Below are 23,807 nucleotides of genomic sequence, written 5' to 3' on the forward strand. Positions count from 1 at the left end.
GAGAGGCCCTCCGGTCTCCCCATGGCACCGACAAGCGTCGGAATAAGCTCTCTGTACCAATGCTAAGGAACACTCTCGTTTTCCGGTACAGCGTGATATCAACTCTTTAAATTCTCACCCAACGTAAAGCTTTCTCCTTTCCCGGCTCGGGCCTTTTCACGATGCTGACGCTGCAGTGGGCAAGGAGGTACGTTTGGTCTCCTGAACTCTCCCTCCTCACTCATGCCGCCCGTCTGGCTGCTGTGAGGTTGGGCCGCGTGGGGCAGACTGTGTCTTCCAAGCCCCCCACCCGGCACCCCTCCCTACAGCACACGTCCCCCCAGGCACCCCTCCCTACAGGAAAGAAGCCTCAGTCCCTTAGAGGAGGAGACACATACCCATCACCAAGAAACACCCGCCTTTTTCTGAGATCCGCGGAAGAATGGCTCACCCTCTCTGTCCCTCCGTTCGCACTCAGCCATCAGAGCAGCCACTCAGGCTCGCGCTTCTAGATGCTTTTAGCCATAAACCCAGAAGTTTTCTGAACCCTGTCCTTCTGGGATTTTTAGGGAGACTCATCACATAGGCCTGAGGCTCAGTAACTCAATCTCTAGTCCCTCTTCCCTTCCTGGAGGATGGGGGTGGGGGCAGCCGAACATTCCAAGCTCCTGATTCCGGTGACCAGCCCCCACCCAGGACCCCACGCGGAGTCGCCCCTTTCGAACAAAAGACGCCCCTGTCACCGAGGACATTCCGAAGGGTTTAGCAGCTCTGCGCCAGGAACGGAGGTCAAAGACCGAGTATTAGAACAAAAGACACTCCTAGTGCTCTTGTCACTCGGGGAAACTACAAGGGACTTGGGAGCTCTGTGCCAGGAACCAGGGACAGAGGCCGCTGTGTACCTACACACGGTCTAAACTGAACAGCACGGTCTAAACTGCTGGGTCCATTCATATGCAGATTTTTCAGTAACTATAGCACGGTATTGTAAATGTATCTTTCTTTCCTTGTGATTTCTTTCTTTTTTCCTTTTTTTTTTGTTTTTGTTTTTGTTTTAAGTGATCTCTGTGTCCCACACAGACATCTGACTGAGCCAGTCAGTCCCTGGGATTTTCTTAATAACATTTCTTTAGCTTACTTCGTTAGAAGAATACAGTATACAAAATGGTGTCAGTTGTTATAGATCAGGGTTCCGGTCAACAATAGGCTATTAGTAGTTAAGTTTGGGGGGAATCAAAAGTTATCTATGGATTTTTGACTACATGGGGATCCGGGCCCTAATCTCCCACATTGTTCAAGGTCAACTCTCTCTCTCTCTCTCTGTGTATAATGCTATACTGTATACGAAATATCACACAGCAGGCCTCTACTGTACCCAATCTCGAAAATATGAAACCCCATAATGAAAACCCAGGGAATTCACCATCATGCTATTCTTCGGGTCCCAAGTTCTCTTCTTTCTTCTCCACACCTTTCAGGGTCTCCTTACATTTGGTTTACACCTAACGCCTGGGATTCTTAGCTGTGCTCAGTGGACGGGATAAGGAGACGTGACGTGTGTGTTCCGTCTACAGAGGTCAGCCTCCTTTCAGTCTATTTAAGTTTTTTTTAATTTTTTAAAATTTACATTTATTTACTTTTGAGAAACAGAGTGAGACAGAGCATGAGCAGGGGAGGGGCAGACAGAGGAGACACAGAATCTGAAGCAGGCTCCAGGCTCTGAGCAAGCAGCACAGAGCCCGATGCGGGGCTTGAACTCGCGAACTGTGAGATCGTGACTGAGCCAAAGTCAACCGACTGAGCCACCCAGGCGCCCCTCAGCCTATTTAGTTTTTATAGTTTCACTTTCATCAGCCCCACGAGGAAGAGCGTGTTGTGAGGTGGATTCTAGAAGTCAGGGAATCATCAGAGTAACGGATTTTACATTTGGCCTCAAGCACCACGAAGTAGGGGTGGGTATTGCGACATCCAGATTTGGCCAGTGGACATGTCTCCAAAGTCTGTTCTTTTGGCCTCATTATCTTTCACACTTCTTCACATCTTGATTGACCGTGCATGAGGTTACAAATTTTATCTTGCAATTTCTTGGGCCTTGACCCTGGCTACACACACACACACACACACACACACACACCAAACAGTGGAAGCCATTGGCTTATATAATCCAAAACGAGGGGAAACAGTAACCTTGGGGACTAAAACGAGACGCCCTCAAATCATCTGCTTCATACACACAGAGGCTAAAAGGAATTCATGTGAAAAAAGAAAAGTTCAGTCTTTCATTTGGATTTCTGGGATATCATTCCACCAGAGATGTTTTTTGGAGGCTCACTTCATTTCTCTCTAGTTCTGTGCCAAGTGAGATGGCTCGGAGTTTCAGAATCATGAGAAGCCGTGTTTTATGTCTTTTTCTTAATCTGGCAAGCAGTTTTTCTTGTCACCCTCTGCTCTCCTTTCTGCCCCTTCCCTCTGCTCCCCCAGGCCCCTAAGGAGACCACCAGAGCTCTCTGAGGCCCAGCCAGCAAAGTGTAGCTTCCTGTTTACAAAGCAACTTTGGAACAGAAGCTATTTCTGAATCGGGAAAGAAACGCACTGGAGTATTATTTTCGACAGAGAAGTTAAAGATCATTAATAGTGCTTGTTATATTTAGCAAAAAAGTTTTGCTTTCTCCCCTAAAGTGCTGAATTATAATAGTTTCCTTAGGACCGATAACTACGGACACGGAATTTCCTACCTACTACCAAGAAGTGCCATTTTAGTAAGAAAAAGAGAAAAAAAGCCATCAGTTATTTAGTGGGCCTTATACATATGCTGTAATAAAGGTGTACAAATGGTGTTAGAAAAAGCACCACTCGCCTAGATTGAGGGTAAAGCGACCCACGAGCCGAATCCTGAAAGATGGGGAGGACTTTGCCAGAACAAGGGTTGGGGGTGTATTTTGAGCAGAGAGAGCAGCGTCCACAAAGTCACGAAAGCACAACGAACCCCGGAGACTCTGAGGAACAGCCAGAGTCCTTCGCTGGGAGCAGCAGAAAGCTGACTGATTGTAACGAAAATGAATCAAATGTGTCTTTCAGAGTTTACAGCACCCTTTCCAAACACCTTGCAAAGGGATGTGTGTTGGATTGTTTTCAAAACTCCAAAGTACTCTCTGGAGAAATATATCTGTGGCTTATATACTTATAATTACTATATTATTAATTATTTAATACAAACGTGGTGTAGGGAGATTCCATCACTTGAATCTCTGGTGTGGATTATTGGTTTTAGCAACACACGGACGCCATTCAGCTGATATCCAGTGTTCACGTTGGGGGCAGCCAATTCCAATCATGAGACAACAAAATGAGGCCAGAAGGACGAGTCCCAGATTTGGTCGAATCGTTATCAGGGCTGAGTTGCTCTTTGGTCTTCTCGGTTTGCTGCCCTTGGCTCCTTGACCTTCAGATCGTTTTTATGCCTCCTAAGGTATTTGCAGGGTCGCCGCACTCCGGGTACAGTCTTTAGCTGGGCTTCACTCAGCAAATCTTTGCTGAGCACACACTAGGGTCCCCACTTGTCCAGGCTCTGAGATACAAGAGTAAATCGGGTGTGACTCCTGTCTGCGGGGGAGTTTAGCGTCCACTGGGTAAGTGCGGTAAGATCCATGATTATAACACAATTCGTTTAGGCCTCCAGGGGCTGAACGAGGCAGGACCCCAGGGTGGGGTTGAAGCTCCATACAAATCAGCTTCCCCGCTGGCTTATACCGGCAGTCGTGACACTGGTGGCTCCTCAGGTTTTTTCCGCACCTGAATTTCAGGTGTTACCAGTAATGCAGGTGGCGGAGCGGCTCAATTTCCATTTATTAGGAGAAATTTCAATTTTAGAATCATCTCCTTTTGTTCGCAGCAATTTTCTGAGAATACGGAATAGAGATGCAGTCGGTTCATTTCTAGTTCTTGATTCCGGTGTCAATGAAACATTCCTTTTGAAATCATCGACCAAAGATGAAGAAAAAAAAGGCAGCTATTGGAGGCCCCAGTGAGATTCGAACTCACGACCCCTGGTTTACGAGACCAGTGCTCTAACCCCTGAGCTACGGAGCCTCGGTGAGTCCCTCTTTGACTCCTTGTCCTAAGGTTGATTATATATTCAAATGTCTGGGTTCCTGTTTCTTAAGTTTCTGGAAATTCCATGTTCCACCCTCATCCCCTTTCCTACTTTCTCCGTGACAGTTTCAACATCAGAAGGGCCGTCTGGGGCCCGGGCTCGGACCAGCGGCGCCTCAAAGTAACGAGACCGGGGTCAGGGAGGAAACGCGCCCGGAAGCCGCGGGCCCCCGAGCCAAGCCCGCAGCAGGTGCGCCTGGAGCTGGCAGGGACCGCTTCCCTCCGTACTCTCGCGGCTCGGTCGCTGGCTTACACGGAAACAGGAGGCACCAAACCCAAACACACCTCGACTGCTGGCCAGGCCAAACGAGTCATGAAAACCACCCGGAAAAGCAAGATTCCGGGGCTGGGAAGCGGGGGGGGGGGCCGCGCGGCGCTTCCGCCCGGGACTCCGGAATGCGCGCTCCACGCGGCGGGGGAGAGGCCGTGCGACCCTTGCCTGCAGGGCCGGCGGCCAGCCGGGCAGAGGGACCCACAGGCTGGGACAACCACCGTGCGCAGGCGCAGCACTGCCTGTGTGCCCTGGGGCCTCACGAACGCACGCGATCGGAAACCTAACGAGGGGTGGGCGTGTCCATGAAGGTGAGAGCGAGGTCAGTGGAGGGGGTTCAATGTTACCACTTACTCTTCGGCGCCGTGCTGACCCCCCTAGGATTAGAGGTCCGCCCCCGCCTCCGGGAGCGGCCAGTGTGTTCACATTCTCCAAAATCCTCGACTTGCCTGCGCAGAAGGGCCCTGTCTTCCGAAGCTTCGCGTCCTCGCCCGAGTATCGGAGAAGGGGGTGCAGGCCCGAGGAGGGTCAGAAAGTCCCAGCCGGCCTGTGATTTGCAGGTTTGTGTACAATGTTCACTTCCTGCTTCTAGCACCTAAAGAAATGTATAACGTCGGTGAAACAGGCCTGTTAGGGTCAGAGAAATCACTTGAACTTTTTTTTTTTTTGGGGGGGGGGTTGTTTTATTTTTTAATGATCTTAAGTTATCTCAATGGGCTCTCTGCCCTCCCCTGTCTGCAGAGACAAAGGCTGAAATGCGTTCATTCGATGAGCCCTTGGGCTGGATTCTGCGCAGGCTCCTTGTCTTTCGGCAAGTCCTCAGTAGGTAGAGACCGCGCGGCGTGCGTGCAAATCTCGACCACGCGGCGTGTGTGACAGACTGTTTCACCTGCAGATACAGTTATATTGAGAGCGTTTTTGCAGCTCTGCGAGGGCCTGCAAGAAACCACAGTTCTCGAAGGGGACGAGCCCAGATAGCGCTCTTCTCCCAGCTCGAGTCTCCAAAAGTCAGCTAAGCCTTGCCTGGAACTCAAGACCTCAGGGGCAGGAAGACAGACGGCTCCAGGTTCTGATCGTGGAGGCATGGCCGCCTCATAAGAATTAAAGAACTCTCTTTAAGAAAACGGGAAAGGAAGCAGAGAACACAGTGGGGAGGGAGACGGGAAGGACGGAAGTAGGAGATAGACACCTGCCTCCATCAAGTCCCCAGATCTGTTGGCAATACTCCCAAGGGGTCCTGAGCCACCCCTCTCCCAGGCCCGAGTCTCCAGGTGGGACTCTGAATTTTGGTCCACCTCCACTAACGCCGCACTAAGGTACTATGTAGCCACACAGGATATCAGGTGGCTCTTACAGATTTTTAGAGGCAAACTATATTCAATATGGGGAAAGGCCATAAAATACCAGTAAGTGAAAAAGGCTGAGTGCAAAACTACATGATACGATCACAGTTTTATTCTAAACGCCTTGCACCTTGACTTAGAAGGAAATAAGTCAGCAGAGTGGGGACTCTCCGTGGGCTTTCGAATTTATTTATGTGTAACGCCCTCTATAATTAGCTTGTAGTGCTTGTTCAATTATACAAATTAAAAGATACTTGAGTAATATTTCTCTGTGTTTGGTTGAGCCTTACTTAACGGTAAATGTGGTTTGCGGAGCCAAAGGATTCAGAATTCCGTAAATGTAGGACCCAGCCCTTTGACTCTGTGATGCTAACCTTGACAATTCACTTTTCCCTACTGTTGTTATTAATTTTTACCTCCTTCTGATGTAGGAAATCTTTGCCTAACTGGAATTTGGTTTTTTTTGAATTTATTTTGAGAGAGAGAGAGAGAAAGAGCGTGAACAGGGGAGGGACAGAGGGAGAGAGAGGGAGAGAGAGAATCCCAACCAGGCTCTGCACTGTCAGCACAGAGCCGGACATGGGGCTTGACCTCATGAACCGTGAGATCATGACCTGGGCGGAAACCAAGGGTCAGAGGCTTAACCGACTGAGCCGTCCAGGCACCCCTAGAATTTGTTTTAACAGGTGTTTTCAGAGAGCCATTGGGTTGATCTCCAAATTTAGGGTTAGGTTCAAGAGAGGAAATCGGGGATCTCTACTTCTCTCTTGCCATCTCACATCTGCCAGTAGCTTCCACGGGCTGAATCCACATAGGAGCTAGCGGGGCAGGAGAGCCCAACGGGATACAGCCTTCCAGGGAAGAAACACAGGCCAGAGAATGGGTCTGGATGAGCAAAGGAAGGATGATCAGCACCCTAATGTAACTGCAGTGATAGGGTTAGGGTAGGGTTGGTCCAGTCGTGAAATTCTTGGATAGACCTCGGGTAATAGGGTAGGTTGACACTTGAGCAGCAGATACATAATATTTACTTCTAAACAGCTTGAATTGGCCCATATTGGGAGTACAGCCATTGCAGTATGTTGGCCACTAACTGCCATCGGGTGAGGAAGAAGGCAGGAAGTCTAGTCCTTTCTGGCAGACGCCTCCCAGGGAGACTGGTCTGCGAAACGCAGCTCTTCTGTGAAATAAGGCTGGTTCTGGAGAAAATGCCGTGGGGCTTCTGGTGTCATTCCAAACACCACCTAAGGCTGCAGTGATATCTCCTGCTCGAGACGTAGTCAAGTCTGTTTCTCTTGGGGACCCCATGAGCTACATAAATAATGTTTTCGAAATCTCGTTGTGATTATACTGGTAGCGTGGATTATCTTTTTAAAACGCGCGATCCTGCCCCACACTTGAGTGTTGGAACACTCCCCTAATACCAGGGATGTGCAAAGTTACTGGTCAGGAAACATCAGTTTCTGGTCCACAGAGAGGTAAGCTTGTTCCAGAATGTAATTAAATGCACTCCTACCTTCCCTGAGGAACTTTCACTACGAACAATCCCTCAACAGAATTGAACAAGATGCTCACCGATACAACTGATTTCTTTCTGGCACGAGCTCCCTATCTTGGAACAGAGAAGACTGGTGGTAGACATTTATGGACTGGGGTGGTCTGCCGACCGTACGTTGAGTGGCTGTGTTCGGTTTTATGTCCTTCTTGTCACTTGCCCTCAACAGACTCTCCGCAGACAGTATCCACACACCTTTGTGTGCCCTTGGGCTGATGGGTAGCTGGTTAGTTCCATTGGACACAAAGCAGAGAGAAGATCCTGGTTTTGCAGTAGCTCCTTTCCGGCCGACAGGACTCAACTGGGATCCGTAACACCTTTCCTTACAACTAATACCCAGTGTGGCTTCTGTTGGCCTTTGGAATCCCTCATGGGTAAGATTTAGTGAGGCAAAGGGTCTTGCCTCCTCTTTTACAGGATGAGAAAGGGGGCAGCAGGAGCCAAGAAGGTACACACACATTTCTAGCTAGGCGCAAATAAGTGGCACTGGGTCCCAAAGGGGCCTGGGAGAGAAGGTCACGGGCAAGAATGTCAGGGGCTCCATAAGTGAGACACCCTGTTCTGGTTCCGGGAAGAGACAGAACAGAAGAGCGTATCTGGTCCACCGAGCCCACCTGTATGGGGAATGTAGAGATAGACTTTTCGCTCTCTGCAGTGGAGAAGGGGGATAAAGCACACTCCAGTGCGGAGAAGGTGATGGTGACGCCAGCACGAGACCGGGGGAAGGAACGTGCCTACGTCTCTGCCTTTCACAAACCTCTGCGCCCCAGACATACCCCCCACCCACCCGAGGTCACGCTTGTCCCTAAGCGGCAGCTAATCTAGAGTAGAGAGAAATGGTTAGCCCGAGAAGCCTGGAGTCGGGCCGCTCCTCTGAAAGGACGTGAACAACAGATAACAGAAAAGAAACGGAGGCCCTAAGCTTCCCCCAGAAGAACAACAAAGAACCCAGAGTTGCCAGTGCACTCAGAATAAAAACCACGGAACGACAGATTCGCGAGAGAGTCGGCAAACTCTTCCTGCAAAGGGCCAGATGGTAAACATTTTAGGCTTTGCGGGCATATGGTCTCTGTCGCCACTACACAGCCCCAGACTGTGGCTCAAAACTCGTCTCAGATAAATAATACATAAGCGAGGCAGCGGGGCTGTGTTCTTACAGCACTTCACTCGCAACACCGAAATTAGAATTTCATATAATGTTCACAGGTCATGAAATATTCCCTTGACGTTTTCAACTACTCTAAAATGTCAATTTTAGCTCACAGGCCCTGTACAAACGGGCCTCGGGTGGGATTTGGCTCCCGGGGCTGGTTCCCTGACCCCAGAATAGAATACACCACAGAATGTCAAATACAGGTAAATACCAGCTCTCAAAGTCCGCTCTGCGGTGGAAGTTCCATTAGCTGGATTTCTTGCCTTTTCCTTTTTGTCTTGTTCCTTTAATTGTCCTGTGATTGCATTTGCCATTACTATTGTTTCAGTTACCATGGCTACAGAACAAATTACCCCTCAAATCAAGGGCTTAAAACAACTATGACATAGGTTTTGACTTAAAAATACATATAGGTAATTTGTGTAGGGCCCTGATAGATAGTCCACCTGCGTGCGGCTCAGCAGAGATCTTTCTGGGATCTGACCCAAGGCTTCACAATCGCATCCTTGGCTTTCTCTTTAGACCATGTTTTCCCAGAAGACGTTTCTTAATTGTAACATCGTCTGTCATCTGGAGAAGCTGGCAATGGGGAACAGTTTTACTGGTGAATATTCACCAGGTCCTGGCTCCTTTATAATTAACCATTCTTTCCTTAGTGTGTCTGTCTCTCGTAGTGTGTCCCTCTCGCGTCTCATTTTACCGTAGGCATCTAGGAAAAGCCAGGCGACACCTTCAGAACATTGCCCGGAAATGTCCTTCGCTGAATCTCCAAATTCATTAGGTACATTTTCTATTTTTTCACATTTACCATAGTAACAGTCCTGCTAAGCTTTCTGCCATTAGATAATAATCCTCTCCTTTCCTCCAGCCTTTTTAAAAAGGATTTTATTAAAATCTACAGCCAATGTGGGGCTTGAACTTGCAACCCTGAGATCAAAACTCAGGTGCTTTACTGAGTGTGCCAGCCGGGCGCCCTTCTCCGGGCTCATTTTTCCTCACCCTCCTTGAAACGTCCCTGACTCTGGGATCGCAAGTTCTGCCAAGTTCTGCCAGCACAACACCACGGTGATTTCTCTGGTCTTTAGGGAGCCACGGCTGTGTCCCCCACAGCAAGGCTGGATCTTAGCTAGGGGTGCGGAGGGGCAGAGGGCTCACCCTTCCAGGCTTTATCTCGGCCCTCTCTTCCCGCTGTGCTTTCTCAGCCCTAGGGGTGGTGACTGCTCCCTGGGTCGCTCTTCTTAAAGTCTCCCCAGTTCTCTTTACTTGTTCCTAGCCAATTCCTTGTTCCTCCGACCCTCCCTTTAGTTACCAATTCTTGACATTAAAACTTGCCCTGTTCGTTGTAAGATAAACAAGTTCTGGGGATATCGTGTAAAACATGTCAGCCATAGTTAGCAATACTGAAATATGTACTTGAAAATTGCTGAGAGAGTGGATCTTAAAAGTCTTCATCACCAGGAAAAAATTGTCACAATGCGAGGTGACAGATGTTGGCTCAAGGACCGTTTTGCAATACGTTCCTATATCAGATCCTTACGTTGCCCATCTTAAACTTACAGTGTTCTAGGTCAATCATATCTCAATACAACGTGAAAAATAAGTAAATAAATAAACAACCAAACAACTTTTCCTGTCAAATTACTGCGCGGTGCCTCTCTCCTGATTGGACTGATACCCCCGACCTATTGCCACGTAAAAAATCACATTAAAACCTGATGGCTGAACTGACACAACAGCTCTCATTTATTCTCTCCCAGACTTGGTTGGGAATCTGGACAGAGCACCGAGGACACGGCTTGCCTCTGCTCCTGGTTTCTGGAGACCCCACTGGAGGACTGTGAGGCTGGGGGCAGGAAATCACGCGAAGGACCATTTCCCCACGTGTCAGGCAGCCGCTGCTGGTGCGGGCTGGAGACCTCAGTTCCCCTGCAGGGTCTCCTGTGGCCCAGGTCGGGCTTCCTTGCAGCATGGTGGCTGGGTTCTGAGGACAAATGTCCTGAGAGGAGGCTGTTGGAAGCAGTGGTGAGCTAACACTGGGAGCCCAGCAGCATCGGTTCCAAGCATCGCAGACCTACCTGGATCCAATGAGATGGAACACAGCCCCCCACCCTCGGGCGGAAATGTGTCAAGATCGCATTAAAGGAAGAACCCGTGGCATGAAATCTCTCAGTAGGGCCATCTTTGGAAAATACCATCGGTCACAGGCGTTCTTACGGCTGCACTCAGAAGCCTCTACTATTTCAGATTTCACGTATCCAATTTCCCCTGAACTGGTAAGGAAAAAATCGGTAAAATACAATATAACAAAGAGGTGTCAGGAAACGTACTATCCAGGAGTTCATGACATATTGACTGTGCTGTGAGGAATCCATCTATGAAAGACAGTTGGATTATGGCATCTTTTCTGCTGCATTTCCATACGACGGGGCATTCAAAATAATATCTACTTTCAAGTATCTCCGATGTTTTAAACCTGTATGCAGAAGTTTTCATTCCACAGAAAATATATACATAGACTTCAAACCGGTATAGGCCGAGTGCAAAAATTCAGCATATGCATATATTAAGATATGCACTTAATTTTCGATACAGTTGTCGTTGCCGTGCCGAAACATAATCACATTAAAAAGAGTCAACTCTACAAATAATAACCCACCTTTTAAAAAAGGTATTTCCCACGCAGCTTTAGAGTCATAGATGAAGAAATCACAGATTTAAAAGTGATGTCTCACAAATTTAAATGTGCTGTATGGATCTAGACCCTTGCGGTCTGATTACAGGAACCTGTCGATCCTCCTATTTATCGGAATTTTAAAGTGCTCCTCTCTTTCACGGCTTAGGCCTAGAACGGTAGTTGCACCAAGGTTACTTCTTTTCCTTCTTGGCTATTTCATTTTCACCGTCAGCTGGTGTTTTTCCAGCCACCGAAGGCAAACATGTTTCAGACTAGCTGCTGCCGCCCAAGGTGGGTCACTTTTACTGAAAAGCACCCGAGAGCCGTGGAGAAAGGAGGGGCAGGACTGTCCTGCAGCGCCCAAGCGACCCCGCAGGGCGGAAGGCAGCGCTGGTGAGTGATCCGGGGAGCGAGATGAAAGGTTAAGGGCGGCTCGGGCGCCGAACTCCCCCGCGGTCGCGTCTCTGGGTTCCCAACCCGCGCCTCGCCCAGTCCCTCCGCGAGACGCCGCGGGCGCTGAGCCCCGGGGCACAGGCGGAAGCACTCAAGTAGCAGATTTGGCAGAGGTCGCGACGCGGTGTCAGGATGGCCGAGTGGTCTAAGGCGCCAGACTCAAGCTTCCGCTTCCCGCTCTGGGGCTTCTGGTCTCCGCATGGAGGCGTGGGTTCGAATCCCACTTCTGACACTTCCGTTTTGTTCCCATCTCCGTGGATTCAAAATTCTCCCCCGTAACCGCCTGCGACTAAGTAACCGGCCACAAAAGAGTACGGGGGTGTTTTCACGGACATTTGGACGCAACCCCTTCCCTCTTCCCAGAAACTGGAACCGCGTGCGCGGGTGGGCGAGTCATCCACAGGCGGGAGGGTTTTTTACTGAGGAGAGAACTATGGACCCGCGTGCGGAAAAGCACCTGTTCCAAAGTTCCGTCCCAAAGTCTGCAGTGCCGCCTGTGAACTCTGAGAGCGAAAACCTTTAAGTCAGCAGTCGCGGAGAAGTGGCCCCGCTGTGCAAACACACTAACAGTAAGAGCTCCCTCTGAGATTTTATCTCAGGGTTATGTGATTTATGTGATTCATTTTTTGAAGGTAAAAAAAAAAAAATGCATTCTATGAAGTTCTGCGTAGGCTAACATCTTGGTCTGAAACTTCAGATCTTAGATGTTTGCAGCTTTGCTATTGAATACGAGTTTGTCCCCCTGTTACTGAATTACTATCCAGCAACTTCTCCGGCAGGGATGTGTCTCGGTGGGATTCCAGCTCAGCTCCACCGCTGGCCTTGCCTAGGAAAGTCATTGTAGTAGTTTTTTTTCTGTGTTCAAAATAGAGATATATCTGACACACAATATTGTGTAAGCTCAATATCGTGTAACACTTAAGGTGTACAACAGAGTTCTTAGCTGGCCACATAATTATCATTTCTTCTAGTGCTGACAACAACCAGCATCTCGGTTCTTGACAAGTTTAATGTTCATAACACAGTTTTGTTGTTTATAATCACTGTGCTGTCTTTTAGGGTTCCGGGACTCATTTATCTACTAGTTGCAAATATACGCCCTAGAGTATCTCTCCCACCCACCCCCACCCCCAGCTCCTGGATTCCACCACTCCACTCTCTGCTGACACAATTTTGTTTTTAATTCCACATATCTCCTATATGTAGTATTTGTCTTTCTCTCTCTGACTCATGTCACTTAGCATAATATACTCAGGGTCTATCCATGTTGATTCAAATGGCAGAATTTCCCTTTTTTCTCCTGGCTGAATACTCTTCTATTATATACGTATAGATGTATGTCTCCCACATCGTGATCCATTCATGCATTGACAGACAAAGGTCACTTCCATATCTGGGCCATTATGCATAATACTGCACTAAACATGGGAGTGCCTATGTCTCTTCAATGCTGTTTTTATTTCCTTTGAATAAATACCCAGAAGTGGCATTTCTGTGGCATATGAGAGTTCTATTTTTATTTATTTCTTTTTTTGAGGAAACTCCACCCTGTTTCCGGCAGCGGCTGTCCCCGTTTGCACCCCCACCAGCAGTGAGCCAGGGCCCCCTTTTCTCCACATCCTTCCTTCAACAGCCTCTTCCTGAGGCTGGCTATTCTAACAGGTGTGAGGTGATATCTCATTGTGGGTTGGATTCGCATTTCCCTGACAGCTAGTGATGTTGAGAACCTTTTCGTTTGCCTGTTGTCCATTCGGACGTCGTCTTTGGGCAAATGTCTATTTAGTTCCTCCGCCCATTTTTAAATCAGATCGGTTGCTACTTTGTTATTAAGTTGTATGAATTCTTTACAAACTTTGAATATTAACCCCTTACCCAATACATGGTTTGCAAAATTTTCCTCCCATTCTGAGTGAGCCCTGGGACCAAAGGGTGGTGATGAGTCAGGCAAGAACCAAAACGAGCACTGTCAGGAGTGGGATTCGAACCCACGCCTCCACGCGGAGACCAGAAGCCCCAGGGCGGGAAGCAGGTGCTTGAGTCTGGCGCCTTAGACCACTCGGCCATCCTGACGAACGGTGCACCCTTGGGGGTTAAGGACCATTAATGACCGAGGCCCTTCCGTGCAGGAAGGGGGCGGGGCTCTGTTTCCAGAAGGCACGGGGGCGAAGCACCCGCAAACCCGAAGGCACAAGCGGACGAGCGGTGCGGGGAGTTGCGCGCTGGCGGCGGGGTGAAGGCGCGCGTCCCGGGGGCCTGCCTGCAGGCCCCGTCTAGGGCGTGGGGTGCGGCTGCAGGTGCTACCGGAGCCGGGGTGCGCCCGCCGTGCCTCGGGGGCTTCCCTGGACGGTCACGGACCCTCCCGCGCCTTCATCTGCACGAGCTTTTCCGCGGGGAGCCGGCCCCGGGGCGCAGCGGTGTTTCCGCGTCTCACCGGCTCCGGCCAGGGCGCGCGGGGGCCTTGAACGTCCCTGCGCGGCCCTCGGGTTCCCTCCCCAGGGTCCCCCGGCGCCACCTCCTGGCTCCCCTCTCCTCTCCCCTTCCATTCCTTCGGCCTGCAGGGCGAGAAGGGATGTGATGCGGGGCGCGCCTCATCATAGGGCGCAGAATGAGAGAAGTAGGAGGGCACGGACGACTGGCTTCACCATCTCTCCTGAGTTGAAAAAGACGTTGTCTTTCAAATCCCTCCTGCCTCGACCAATGTTCCCTTTTCCTGCTGCCCCATAGGAGCGTTCTTGGTCAGTTCCCCCAGTTAATGGCCTGCAGAAACCTGTCGTTTCCCACGAGGACCCCCGAAACATGCAGGCCCCAACTGGCAGACAGCTGTGCCAGGATCCTAGTCTGTGCGCACGGCCGTGGGGGGCCGTGTGGGGGGGGGGGGGGGGGATAGTTGTCTGGTTTGGGTTGGTGTCGGTCTTCACAGAGAGCACCCCAGATACTGTCTCCAAGGCAACGCAAAGTAGTAGAAAACGTGAAGGTCTTGAATCAGATGTGTGTGCCTGAAGCCCCGTGACTCACAAAAGTGTGGTGTGGGATCGCTTTGCATGAGTCGGGCCATCTGTGAACGTGTCCTCCATCCCTACATTTAGGGAACAAGTCCCCCCTCGAGATCCTCCAGGGATTAAGCAGACTTCATGTAGGCCTCCCCCCCACCCCACCCCAGCAAACCATGTGACAAGTGGCCGCTGCTCAAGACCCCGGCCACCTTCACTTTTCTATTGGCTAACGTGGCTGGTGTAGCAACAACTCCAATCCCCTGCTCCATTGCCCTTTCTGAACTGTGGTGTTCTATCTTCCAAACACTTAGAAAATGTGCTGCCAGTCCTCCTTTCTGCCAATGAACTTGTTTTCAGACTTCGCCTGCCCACCTTGGGCGGTGTGCTCTCTCAAGATGCCCTTGACATCTCAGTCAGGACTTCTTCCTCCTTCTCTCTTGGAAACTCTCCCAATATATTGGTGCTATCAATCAGATGAAAAGGCAAGGCCTTGGGGTGCCAGGCTGGCTCAGTCGGTAGAGCCTGTGACTCTTGATCTTGAGGCTGTGGGTTTGAGCCCGATGTTGGGTGTGGAGGTTACTTGGCAAATAAAGTCTTTTTTTAAAAACCTGAAAACTTGACTTCTAAACATATCATATGAACACAATGTCAAAGGTTTCCTATGTCTCACTAGTTAATGAGTAAACACTTAGAAATGTTTCAAAGGAGAATGGGAAGAACAGACCACACACAATCAGAAAGGCTGAAGTCAATTTGCTAACAGGTGCAAAACTGGTTAATATCCTATAGCACACTAAAGCTCAATGTTTGGGGTCCTCTCTTCTCCTGGACAGAATTGTATTCCAAGCGTGCAAAATCCTTTGCAGTGATGTAGACAAGAAGCACTTGCAAAATTATTTGTTTTAATAAGTTAACCTCTACCACCATAGAGTTCTAAAATAGCCTCATGAATAAAAGTCAGTCCAAGGTGCCCATTCCTATAAAACTGGATAATTCCCAGAGGGTCTGCTAGACCATGCCCAGCACTTCACTAAGGCAAGGACCCAATCATTTCTGTTGTCCATTTTTACGTCTCTGATGATTTTTTGACGCATGCGAAATCTTATATAAGCTGATTAACAGTAAGCTAATTAGGAGAGTGGAGAGAGAGACATGTTTGATCAGGTCACTGTGTTCTGACTCTTGTCTCAGTTTACCTATGTATAAAATGGGATATATGTATTTAATTTCAGTACCGTGGTCAGGGAGAACACTTTAAAACCTTTTATGCTTTCCTTAGTTTACATGCTTTTCAAGGGGAGCAGAATAGACCACCCCAGGGTGTGCCACTTTGGCATTTGACTCAACTGCCTGAAAAATGTAGACAGAAGGCCTGGCCCAGGAAGAGAGCAATTAGCAGAAAAGACCATAAAAAGTGTGGAACAGGGGTGGTGAGCTGGGGGGAGCTCACAGGGCCTGTTTGTTCTAAGTCCTTCCTGTGTCCCATTGTCTTTGCACCACATGACAGATATTTGTTTACCAAACGTTTGCTCTGCCCATCTTCCTGTGAGTCGTCTTCCTTCTTGTTGAAGCCCCAACCCCTGTCCCATTCCTTAGCTCAGAATGGCATATAAATCAACTTGCCCCTGAGTCTCTTGTCTTTGGGGCTCCCATAGGTATGAAATTAAGTGTGTTTTCTCCTATTGATCTGTCCTATGTCAATTTAATTAACAGACCAGCCAAAAGAACCTAGAGGATAGAAGGAAAATTTTTCCTTCCCTACACTTTCCAATGGACTCGTGTGTTCCCAAAATTAATAAAAACAAATGTATTCTTCTTCTTTTGTTCTGCATCTTTTTTTTTTCTATCCGTCCCTATTTGATTATTTAAACTATCAGATGTATGTAGTGTTGATGACGTTTTGGGGTGATGGTGGGGTGGTCCGGAGCCGACAATCAAGAAAAAACTCTTGAAGACACATCCTTGGTGCAAAAAAAGGTGATTTTATTAAAGCATGGGGACAGGACCCATGGGCAGGAAGAGCTGCATGGGGTTGTGACAGGTAACTCATTATATACCCTCAGGCTGGGAGGGGGTCAGGGATAGGTTAAGTCTCTAAGGAATTTTGGGAGCAAGGTTTCTAGGACTTTGAGGGACTGGCTGTTGCTAAGGAAATGCCACCAACTGCCGTTTAATAAAACTTCAGTCATGAGACCCTTCAGATGTATACCAGGGGCCATAAGCTTGGAGTCTGATTGGCAGCATCTATCTAGGGGCAGTTGAGATAAAGGAAGTAGACTTACAGGATCCTCGAGGTTGGGATAATGTTAAGCTAAGGTTCTCTTTTGCCCCCAGCAAAGCATCATCATCGAGGCAGCTGAGATCCTAGCGGGAGGTCACTCTACCAGTTTCAAGGAATGTTAGTGGGCTGTAGGCAGTAAGGGAATTTAATTTTTCATCTGCCTTAGTTTCCCACATCACCGTGGCCAGCACTGAAACCCCTTTCCTTTGTTCTTGGGTAGCCAGGAGTGTCCTGGGAATATCACACATATCCCACCTGGGGGCGGGGGTGTCCAGCCTGTACTTTGCCCTCAGCTTGCCCCACGCTCCCCCATCAGTGTGAAGGGAATTCAAAATCAGCATGTAATATTTGTTTCTCAACCCCAATACAATGTACAAGTCAACTGAAACAGTCAAAACCTAGCAGACCAGAGATATGGCCAAGGTCATGAAAGACTCCACGATTTGACTGATTGACGAACTAACTCCATACTGGTAGAGTAAGCAGTCAGGTTCTAACAGGATGTCTGGAGGCCAGCAGCAAGGAAGTCAGAGGCCGGTCCTGGTAACACTCGAAAACAAAGCCACGAGAAGCCAGATGGCGCCAGACAGGCCAGAAACCCTCACCAAGTAAGGGAGAAAAGGCCCCCTAAACCCTACTCCCACCAAAAAAATCCTAGATATTCCATCCCCTAGTTAACAACTGTCAGTAAAAGCTAGACACCCAGCCCCTGACTGCGGCTCTCCCCTGAGCTCACTCACTCTCACATCTCTAGTGTGCTCCCACTTTAATGAACTTCCTACTTGCACCCCTCAACTGTTGTGTCCGGTCTGTCCTTGAATGCTTTCTTGTGACAAGACCGAGAGCCTTCGGGGACGTCCTGGAGATGGGCTCCCCAGTCTACCCGGGACCACTTTCAGCCCAACCATGCCAACTGCAGCCCCAACAGAAAGACAGGGACTTAACCTTGCACAGACTCGACCTTGCAAATGGACACCACTCTACTATTCCAGCCCTGGGAAGACACGTTCTTCCTGTCCACCCCCCCCACCCCAGCCCAGCCAATGAGAAGCCACCATGCTTCAACTTCCGGTTTGCTCCAACAAACCTTTGGTTTGGAACTGCCTTCCCAGCTCACCCCTTTTCTGCTTAAAAAAGCACATTTCTCCTTTGTTCCCTGGACTTGCCTATGGTTTTGCCAGATTGCAATTCTCTTTTATTCCCAAATAAACCCATCTTTCGCTGGTAAAAATAATAGGTAGTTTTTGTTTTTAAGGTTAATAGGCTAATTCAATACTGAGACAATAAATATCTTTATTGATTTAAAAGGCCTTTACAGAATAATTGTTCAACACTTACTTTATGTGTCACTAGAAAATAAGCTCTCTGAAGACAAAAGTTTAGTTTCTCATTCTCACTGCTTAGAACTGTGTCTGGCACATAGTAGTGAAAAGATAAGTTTCAATAAAAGTAAAGCCGTAACTCATACAGATATAAGAACCACCGTACGTTAAAGGCTTTATTTAACTCATAATACAGGAATCCAGCAGATTTTATCAGTTTAAAGGAGAATCCAAAGAGTAGGTATATTTATAGCTCAGGAATACTGAAATAAATGTGAAAATGTGACCCCGCCTTTTGGCACAGCAGGGAAGGGAAGTCATCTGAACCTCTACTGTCCAAGACAGAGTTTGTATGTCTATGGACAAGAATTATTTTCCATTGCTCCCAGCTATTCACAATTGCCAAATTGTCGAGTGAATCAGAATTAGATAACCCAGAGGGGATTCTTTGAGAGAATGCGGTTTTCCGGTTTTCCGTTGACTCAAGACATTTTCCCCTATTATACTTATTGAATGTTTGTTGATTAAAACAAGACCGCAGTATCTGCCCCTCCCTCACTTGTGCTGTCTCTCTCTCAACATAAATAAAAAACTTTAAAAAAAAACCAATTACCACGATGAAATATAAATAATACCTCCAGTGCCAAAGAATTTTGCTTTATGGTAATTGGAGGCAAAATTTCACTGGCTTGTAATTCTACTATTCTTCCTTTCACTATCTTGTCTTTTTGTTGCATAAAATTACATTAACATACATCCTATTTTACTTTTAGCTTTTAATATGTAACTTTCTGGAGATTACATTTTTTTCTTTCTTTTAAGAGGCATCGTGCTATCTTCTTATGCTAACAGAAAGAATACCTACTTTGAAATATTTTAATCTCAGGATCTGTAGACTAACATTAAACCGTCACTGGCTGGTTCTACAATCAAAGCACAGCTGTTCTCTTTCTTGTTTGAACCTTTTAATCTGTTTTCCATGCCTCTTTATTAGTCTTTCATATTTTCCACCTCTTAAATTCTGTCATACTGCTTCCGGAATATTCACTTAGATTTAGTCTAGTTTTTCTCTCTTTATTTGCATATTTCTGTTTACCCTTAGAGTGTTGAGTATGATTTTTAAAAGCACAGTTCTTAACTTTCACGTAGTCAAATTTGTCAACCTCTGTCTTCACCGTTGAGTTATATTTTGTCTTCACTCTGGAACGAAATTCACTTCGAGGTCAGTTCTGTACACTTCCATGTAGATGGCCACATTAAAAAAAAAAAATCTACCGCGGGTGGTGATTACACAGCCTTCAGCAGTGGGATTTCAAAATGAAGACTCCACAATCTCCCCTTGAAAACACCAGGCTCCCCCGTTGAAAATTCAGCTCCCGACTTTCCAAAAGTGAGAGCAAGATAGCAAAGAAGGCCGTGGAGAGGCCGGGAAAGAGAACGGGAGCCCTGGGAAACTGGGGGAGATGGACCAGCTACATAATTTACGGGACCCAATGACAAAGGAAAATGGGGACCCCCGGCTCAAAGAGCGGGAGAAACGTGCTGCTAAAATTACTAAAATATACCCGCATGGGGGTGGGCTAGAGGCTCACTCCCACCAAGACTCCCACCCAGCGTCCCCTGGTAACGCCAGCTGCGAGACTACAACCTTTCCCCCCAGATCTCCTAGGGAGCTTACTGCTGGAGAGGGGGTCAGGAAGGGGAGTGGGAAGGGCAAATTGGCACAAAACCATCTCTGGGAGGGAAGAGCCAGGAGAGCCCAGGCTTCAACGAAAGCCCCAGCCTCAACACGCTCCGTGCCCCAGTGAGCCTCACAAAACATATTTAAAGGGAAGGGGGCGCCTGGGTGGCTCAGTCGGTTGAGCGTCTGACTTCGGCTCAGGTCATGATCTCGCGTCCGTGAGTTCGAGCCCCGCGTCGGGCTCTGTGCTGACGGCTCAGAGCCTGGAGCCAGTTTCAGATTCTGTGTCTCCCTCTCTTTGACCCTCCCCCGTTCATGCTCTGTCTCTCTCTGTCCCAAAAATAAATAAAAAAAAAAAAAAAAAAAAAAAAAAAAACGTTGAAAAAAAAAATTAAAAAAAAAAAAAAAAGAACTGGAAGACAGTTCTGAAGCTGACGAAGAGGCAGTAAGGAGTGGGCGATAGAAACGGTTCCTTAAGAAGCCTGAAGGATCTATCCTCTTTCCGCCATCTTGGAACCTGTGGAGGCCTGCTAGGAACTGGACTCCTGAAACGACAAATACGTCTGGAAGGCTGTGATCCAAAGCCATTTTTGCTGGCTGTAGGCGAGGTCTCCGGAACCAGAGGGAGCACACAGCTCCTCTTAAAATTGAAGGTGTTTATGCTCGAGATGAAACTGAATTCTATCTAGGCAAGAGATGTGCTTATGTGTACAAAGCAAAGAACAACACAGTGACTCCCTGTGGCAAACCGAATAAAACCAGAGTAATCTGGGGAAAAGTGACTCATGCTCATGGAAACAGTGGCATGGTTCGTGCCAAATTCCGAAGCAACCTTCCTGCTAAAGCCATTGGCCACAAAATCCGTGTGATGCTGTACCCCTCAAGGATTTAAACTAACTGAAAAGTAAATAAAGGTGGAGATTTGTTGTCTTGTATTTTTGTTAAAAAAAAAAAAAAGGCTGAAGTATTGATAACTTGCCTTTGTAAAAATCCACTTACAAATGTGACCTCTCCCCAGGAGAACCGCAAAGTTACCTTGGCTTCCACTCAAAACGAAACGTGGGGGAAATGCTACCTCTCCAGTAGCAGGCGCCTTCTATGTTCCAGACTTTTTTTTTTTTTTTGCTTTTTAACTTTGGAGCAATTCAAATCATACGAACGAATATAACATTTAACCATGAAGCTGAAAGGAGAGAAGTCTGGTTTTGAATAAGTACGCAGCAGGTGGCCATGGGCTCAGATGCGAGCGAAGGATCCCCTTGGGTTCTGTAGCTCCAAGGCCAAGAGCCTGGAGGAAAGACGGAAACACCTGCGCGAACTGAGAGGAGGCTTCATATACTTCTGCGGAGGAGAGAGTCTTTCAACGATGCTCTCGGGGCATCCCTGGAAGGTGGGAGAAAGAAGAGACGGTCGATGAGAGGGACAAGAAAGAAGAGCGAAAGGGTGTCAGGTAAGAAATGAGGACATGGAAAAGTTTGAAAACAGCTTGGCAGGAGTCTTTGTCGGGGAGAACCAGGCCTCGCTGGCAGAAACGGGTCCAGACGTAACTAGAAAGCGATCCGGGCCTCGGTTTCTGCTCCAAGGTCACAACATACGTACAGACTCTCTCCCAAACACCGACTCAGTGTTGGGACCAGAGATTGGAGATTTCGTGTAGGCAGGACGTCACGCTGCAGGGGAAGAGGGCACGGAGCCTCCTGTGAGTCCTGCGCTCGCCCCTTCCCTGCAACCCCGGTAGTGGAGGTTCTGCAAGTAGTGCTTGTGGCTCCTCCCTCTGCCCCGCGCTCTGCCCCCGACCCTCCCTCCGCTCTCTCCCCCGACCCCGGCGTGCCCCGCCCCCTTCCCTCGCTCCGCCCCGCCCCCTCCCTCCGCCTTCGCTCCGCCCCCGCCTCGCGCGCCCCTCCCTCTACCCCGCCCAGCCCCCCTCCCTCCGCTCTCGCCCCGCCCCCGTCCCAGCCTGCCCTTCTCTCTGCTCTGGCCGGGTCCCCACCCCATCCTTCCCCTCCCTCTGCCCCGCCCCTCCCCTCTAGCGAGCCCAGGCTCTGCCCCACGCCCCTGCCCCCTCCTGGGTGGCGGAGGTGCAGGGCGACCTAGTTTCGGGTCCACGAGCGCGCAGGTTATGGCGCGAGAGCTCCGAGCTTTGAACCCCCCGCCAGAACTCCACGCGGGCTCCCGAGAAAGGGCTGCGGACCCTGGGTTTTCTGAGTGTGTACAAAGGCGCGGACGTGTGAGGGATTCCCTGTGGTCGCAGGTCGGAGAAGGAAATGTGCGGTGGACCCCGAGTGGAAGGCGGTAGAAGAGCCGGCGGAGAAGAGAGTGTAGACACCCGAAAAGACGTACTAATTAGTGAGAGTCTAGGCCGTTGTCGCTGCAGGTAGCAGAGTGGCGCAGCGGAAGCGTGCTGGGCCCATAACCCAGAGGTCGATGGATCGAAACCATCCTCTGCTAGCGTGTTTTTATTCAATCCGCACACTGCCCTCTCCAGCTCCAAGATCCGCACGAACACCAAGGCTGCTCGTGACAGTGACACTACTACCTTACCTCTCTTGATCTCTTTTGGATCTTGTTGGAAATTGGCCATTATCAAAAGCGTGTCTTTATTACCATTTTTGACGCTCACCCCATACTGGGAAGGGACGCGTCATCCCGTTTATGGTCCCCGCGTCTTGGCCCCTGCCGAGGTGCGACCACGTGTCGTGCACGCACGAAGACCTGCGGTGACAAAGGCCGCGCACGCGTTCGCATGCGTGCCTGGTCCGTCCCTCCCGTACACAGGACGGAGCTCAGGACCGAACGTGGAGGTAAAAACAGCAGGGCGAGGACGCAAGCGGACTCCCGAGCGTCGCTGGGGAGGGGGCGGTGCACTGGCCGGGGTTCACGTCCCTGCCGGGTCGGACGAGTGGGCGCAAGAATGGCAGAACTGGCAAAGGGGGGTCGGACAGGTGTGGGGACACCTGGAGGGGTGGAGGGAAGGAACGTGACGGAAGGCGAGGACCGACTTGGACACTGCGGCGCGTCCCGGACAGAAGCCCGTCTGAGAAGAGGCGGCCGCGCGTTTGCCCGCTGCTCCACCCCCAACAGCCCAGGAACCCCGACGCCGAAGGAAAACACTGCCGGAAGCAACGGGAATTGAACCTCTGCCCTGTGCCGCAACCTTCGTTCTTTACCCAACGTCTGGCTCTCCTAAGTTTCCTCCCATTTTCGGAAGTCGCGGGTGGAACCCGCGCTTCCTCCTCGCGGTGAGCCGTGGGGACACCCGCGCGTCCACGCCCAGGCCGGCTCCGGGGGCTCTGCCCGCAGTCCTCTCCTGCAGGAATATTCCTTCCCACCAGACGGATCCCCCCTGTTCCCAAGCGACTCTCCTCCCACGCCCCCTGCAGTAAATACACCCAATACTTGTGTCGCGAAGAAATGCCGCGCTCAATGCCGTCGAGCTCAGCGGCCGCGCTGAGGCCCGGGCTGTGTGAGCGGCGCAGCTGGGGGACGCCAGTGATCTCTGGAGTCACGGGCATCACTCGCACTTCTTGGAGCCCTTAGTCATCATATGCAGTGAATTAGGGCCCTTGTCGTGAAGCCTGGGTAGCTCAGTCGGTAGAGCATCAGACTTTTAATCTGAGGGTCCAGGGTTCAAGTCCCTGTTCAGGCGACTCGTCGTTGTTTTATTTCAGTTAGGCCTACATTCTCTGGAACGGGGTCTCCACAACAGCCGAAACAGACCAAGGCATATCCTTGCAAGAGTTTACGTTTTTGGTCTTTCAGTAATCACATTTGTCTGTTTTCACGTTCCTTTGACACGACTCATTAATCTTGGAGCGAAGCCTGTCAGGAAGGGAAGAGAGTCTTTGCCGTCTGTCTCCGAGGTGACACAGTTTGGGCCAACTCTTCCTACACGGAAAGTTTGTGGCACCTTAAAAGTGCCTGGCTGAAAAGCCATATGCGAACACATTTTG

At 49.4% G+C, this 23,807-nt stretch overlaps 1 long non-coding RNA gene, 5 other non-coding genes and 1 pseudogene across 6 annotated transcripts; 5 read left to right on the forward strand and 2 right to left on the reverse strand.

The window, feature by feature from the left end:
* Positions 1 to 3,381: 3,381 nt before the first annotated feature.
* LOC122219474 lies at positions 3,382 to 4,469 on the forward strand. Its single transcript, XR_006202394.1, has 3 exons — positions 3,382 to 3,608; positions 3,872 to 4,071; positions 4,198 to 4,469. It is a non-coding gene; the product is annotated as an uncharacterized LOC122219474 (long non-coding RNA).
* Positions 3,996 to 4,068, reverse strand: TRNAT-CGU. The gene has a single exon. It is a non-coding gene; the product is annotated as a tRNA-Thr (tRNA).
* A 7,237-nt stretch (positions 4,470 to 11,706) lies between the features above and the next one.
* TRNAL-CAA lies at positions 11,707 to 11,812 on the forward strand. The gene is made up of 2 exons: positions 11,707 to 11,744; positions 11,767 to 11,812. It is a non-coding gene; the product is annotated as a tRNA-Leu (tRNA).
* A 1,732-nt stretch (positions 11,813 to 13,544) lies between these two features.
* Positions 13,545 to 13,650, reverse strand: TRNAL-CAA. The gene is made up of 2 exons: positions 13,613 to 13,650; positions 13,545 to 13,590 (listed from the first exon to the last, which is right to left on the reverse strand). It is a non-coding gene; the product is annotated as a tRNA-Leu (tRNA).
* A 3,780-nt stretch (positions 13,651 to 17,430) lies between these two features.
* Positions 17,431 to 20,764, forward strand: LOC122219293 (annotated as a pseudogene).
* Positions 20,765 to 22,233: 1,469 nt separating this feature from the next.
* TRNAM-CAU lies at positions 22,234 to 22,305 on the forward strand. The gene has a single exon. It is a non-coding gene; the product is annotated as a tRNA-Met (tRNA).
* A 1,125-nt stretch (positions 22,306 to 23,430) lies between these two features.
* On the forward strand, positions 23,431 to 23,503 carry TRNAK-UUU. The gene has a single exon. It is a non-coding gene; the product is annotated as a tRNA-Lys (tRNA).
* The last annotated feature ends 304 nt before the right edge of the window (positions 23,504 to 23,807 follow it).

Source organism: Panthera leo, chromosome B2 (assembly GCF_018350215.1).
Source record: "Panthera leo isolate Ple1 chromosome B2, P.leo_Ple1_pat1.1, whole genome shotgun sequence".
NCBI lineage: Eukaryota > Metazoa > Chordata > Mammalia > Carnivora > Felidae > Panthera > Panthera leo.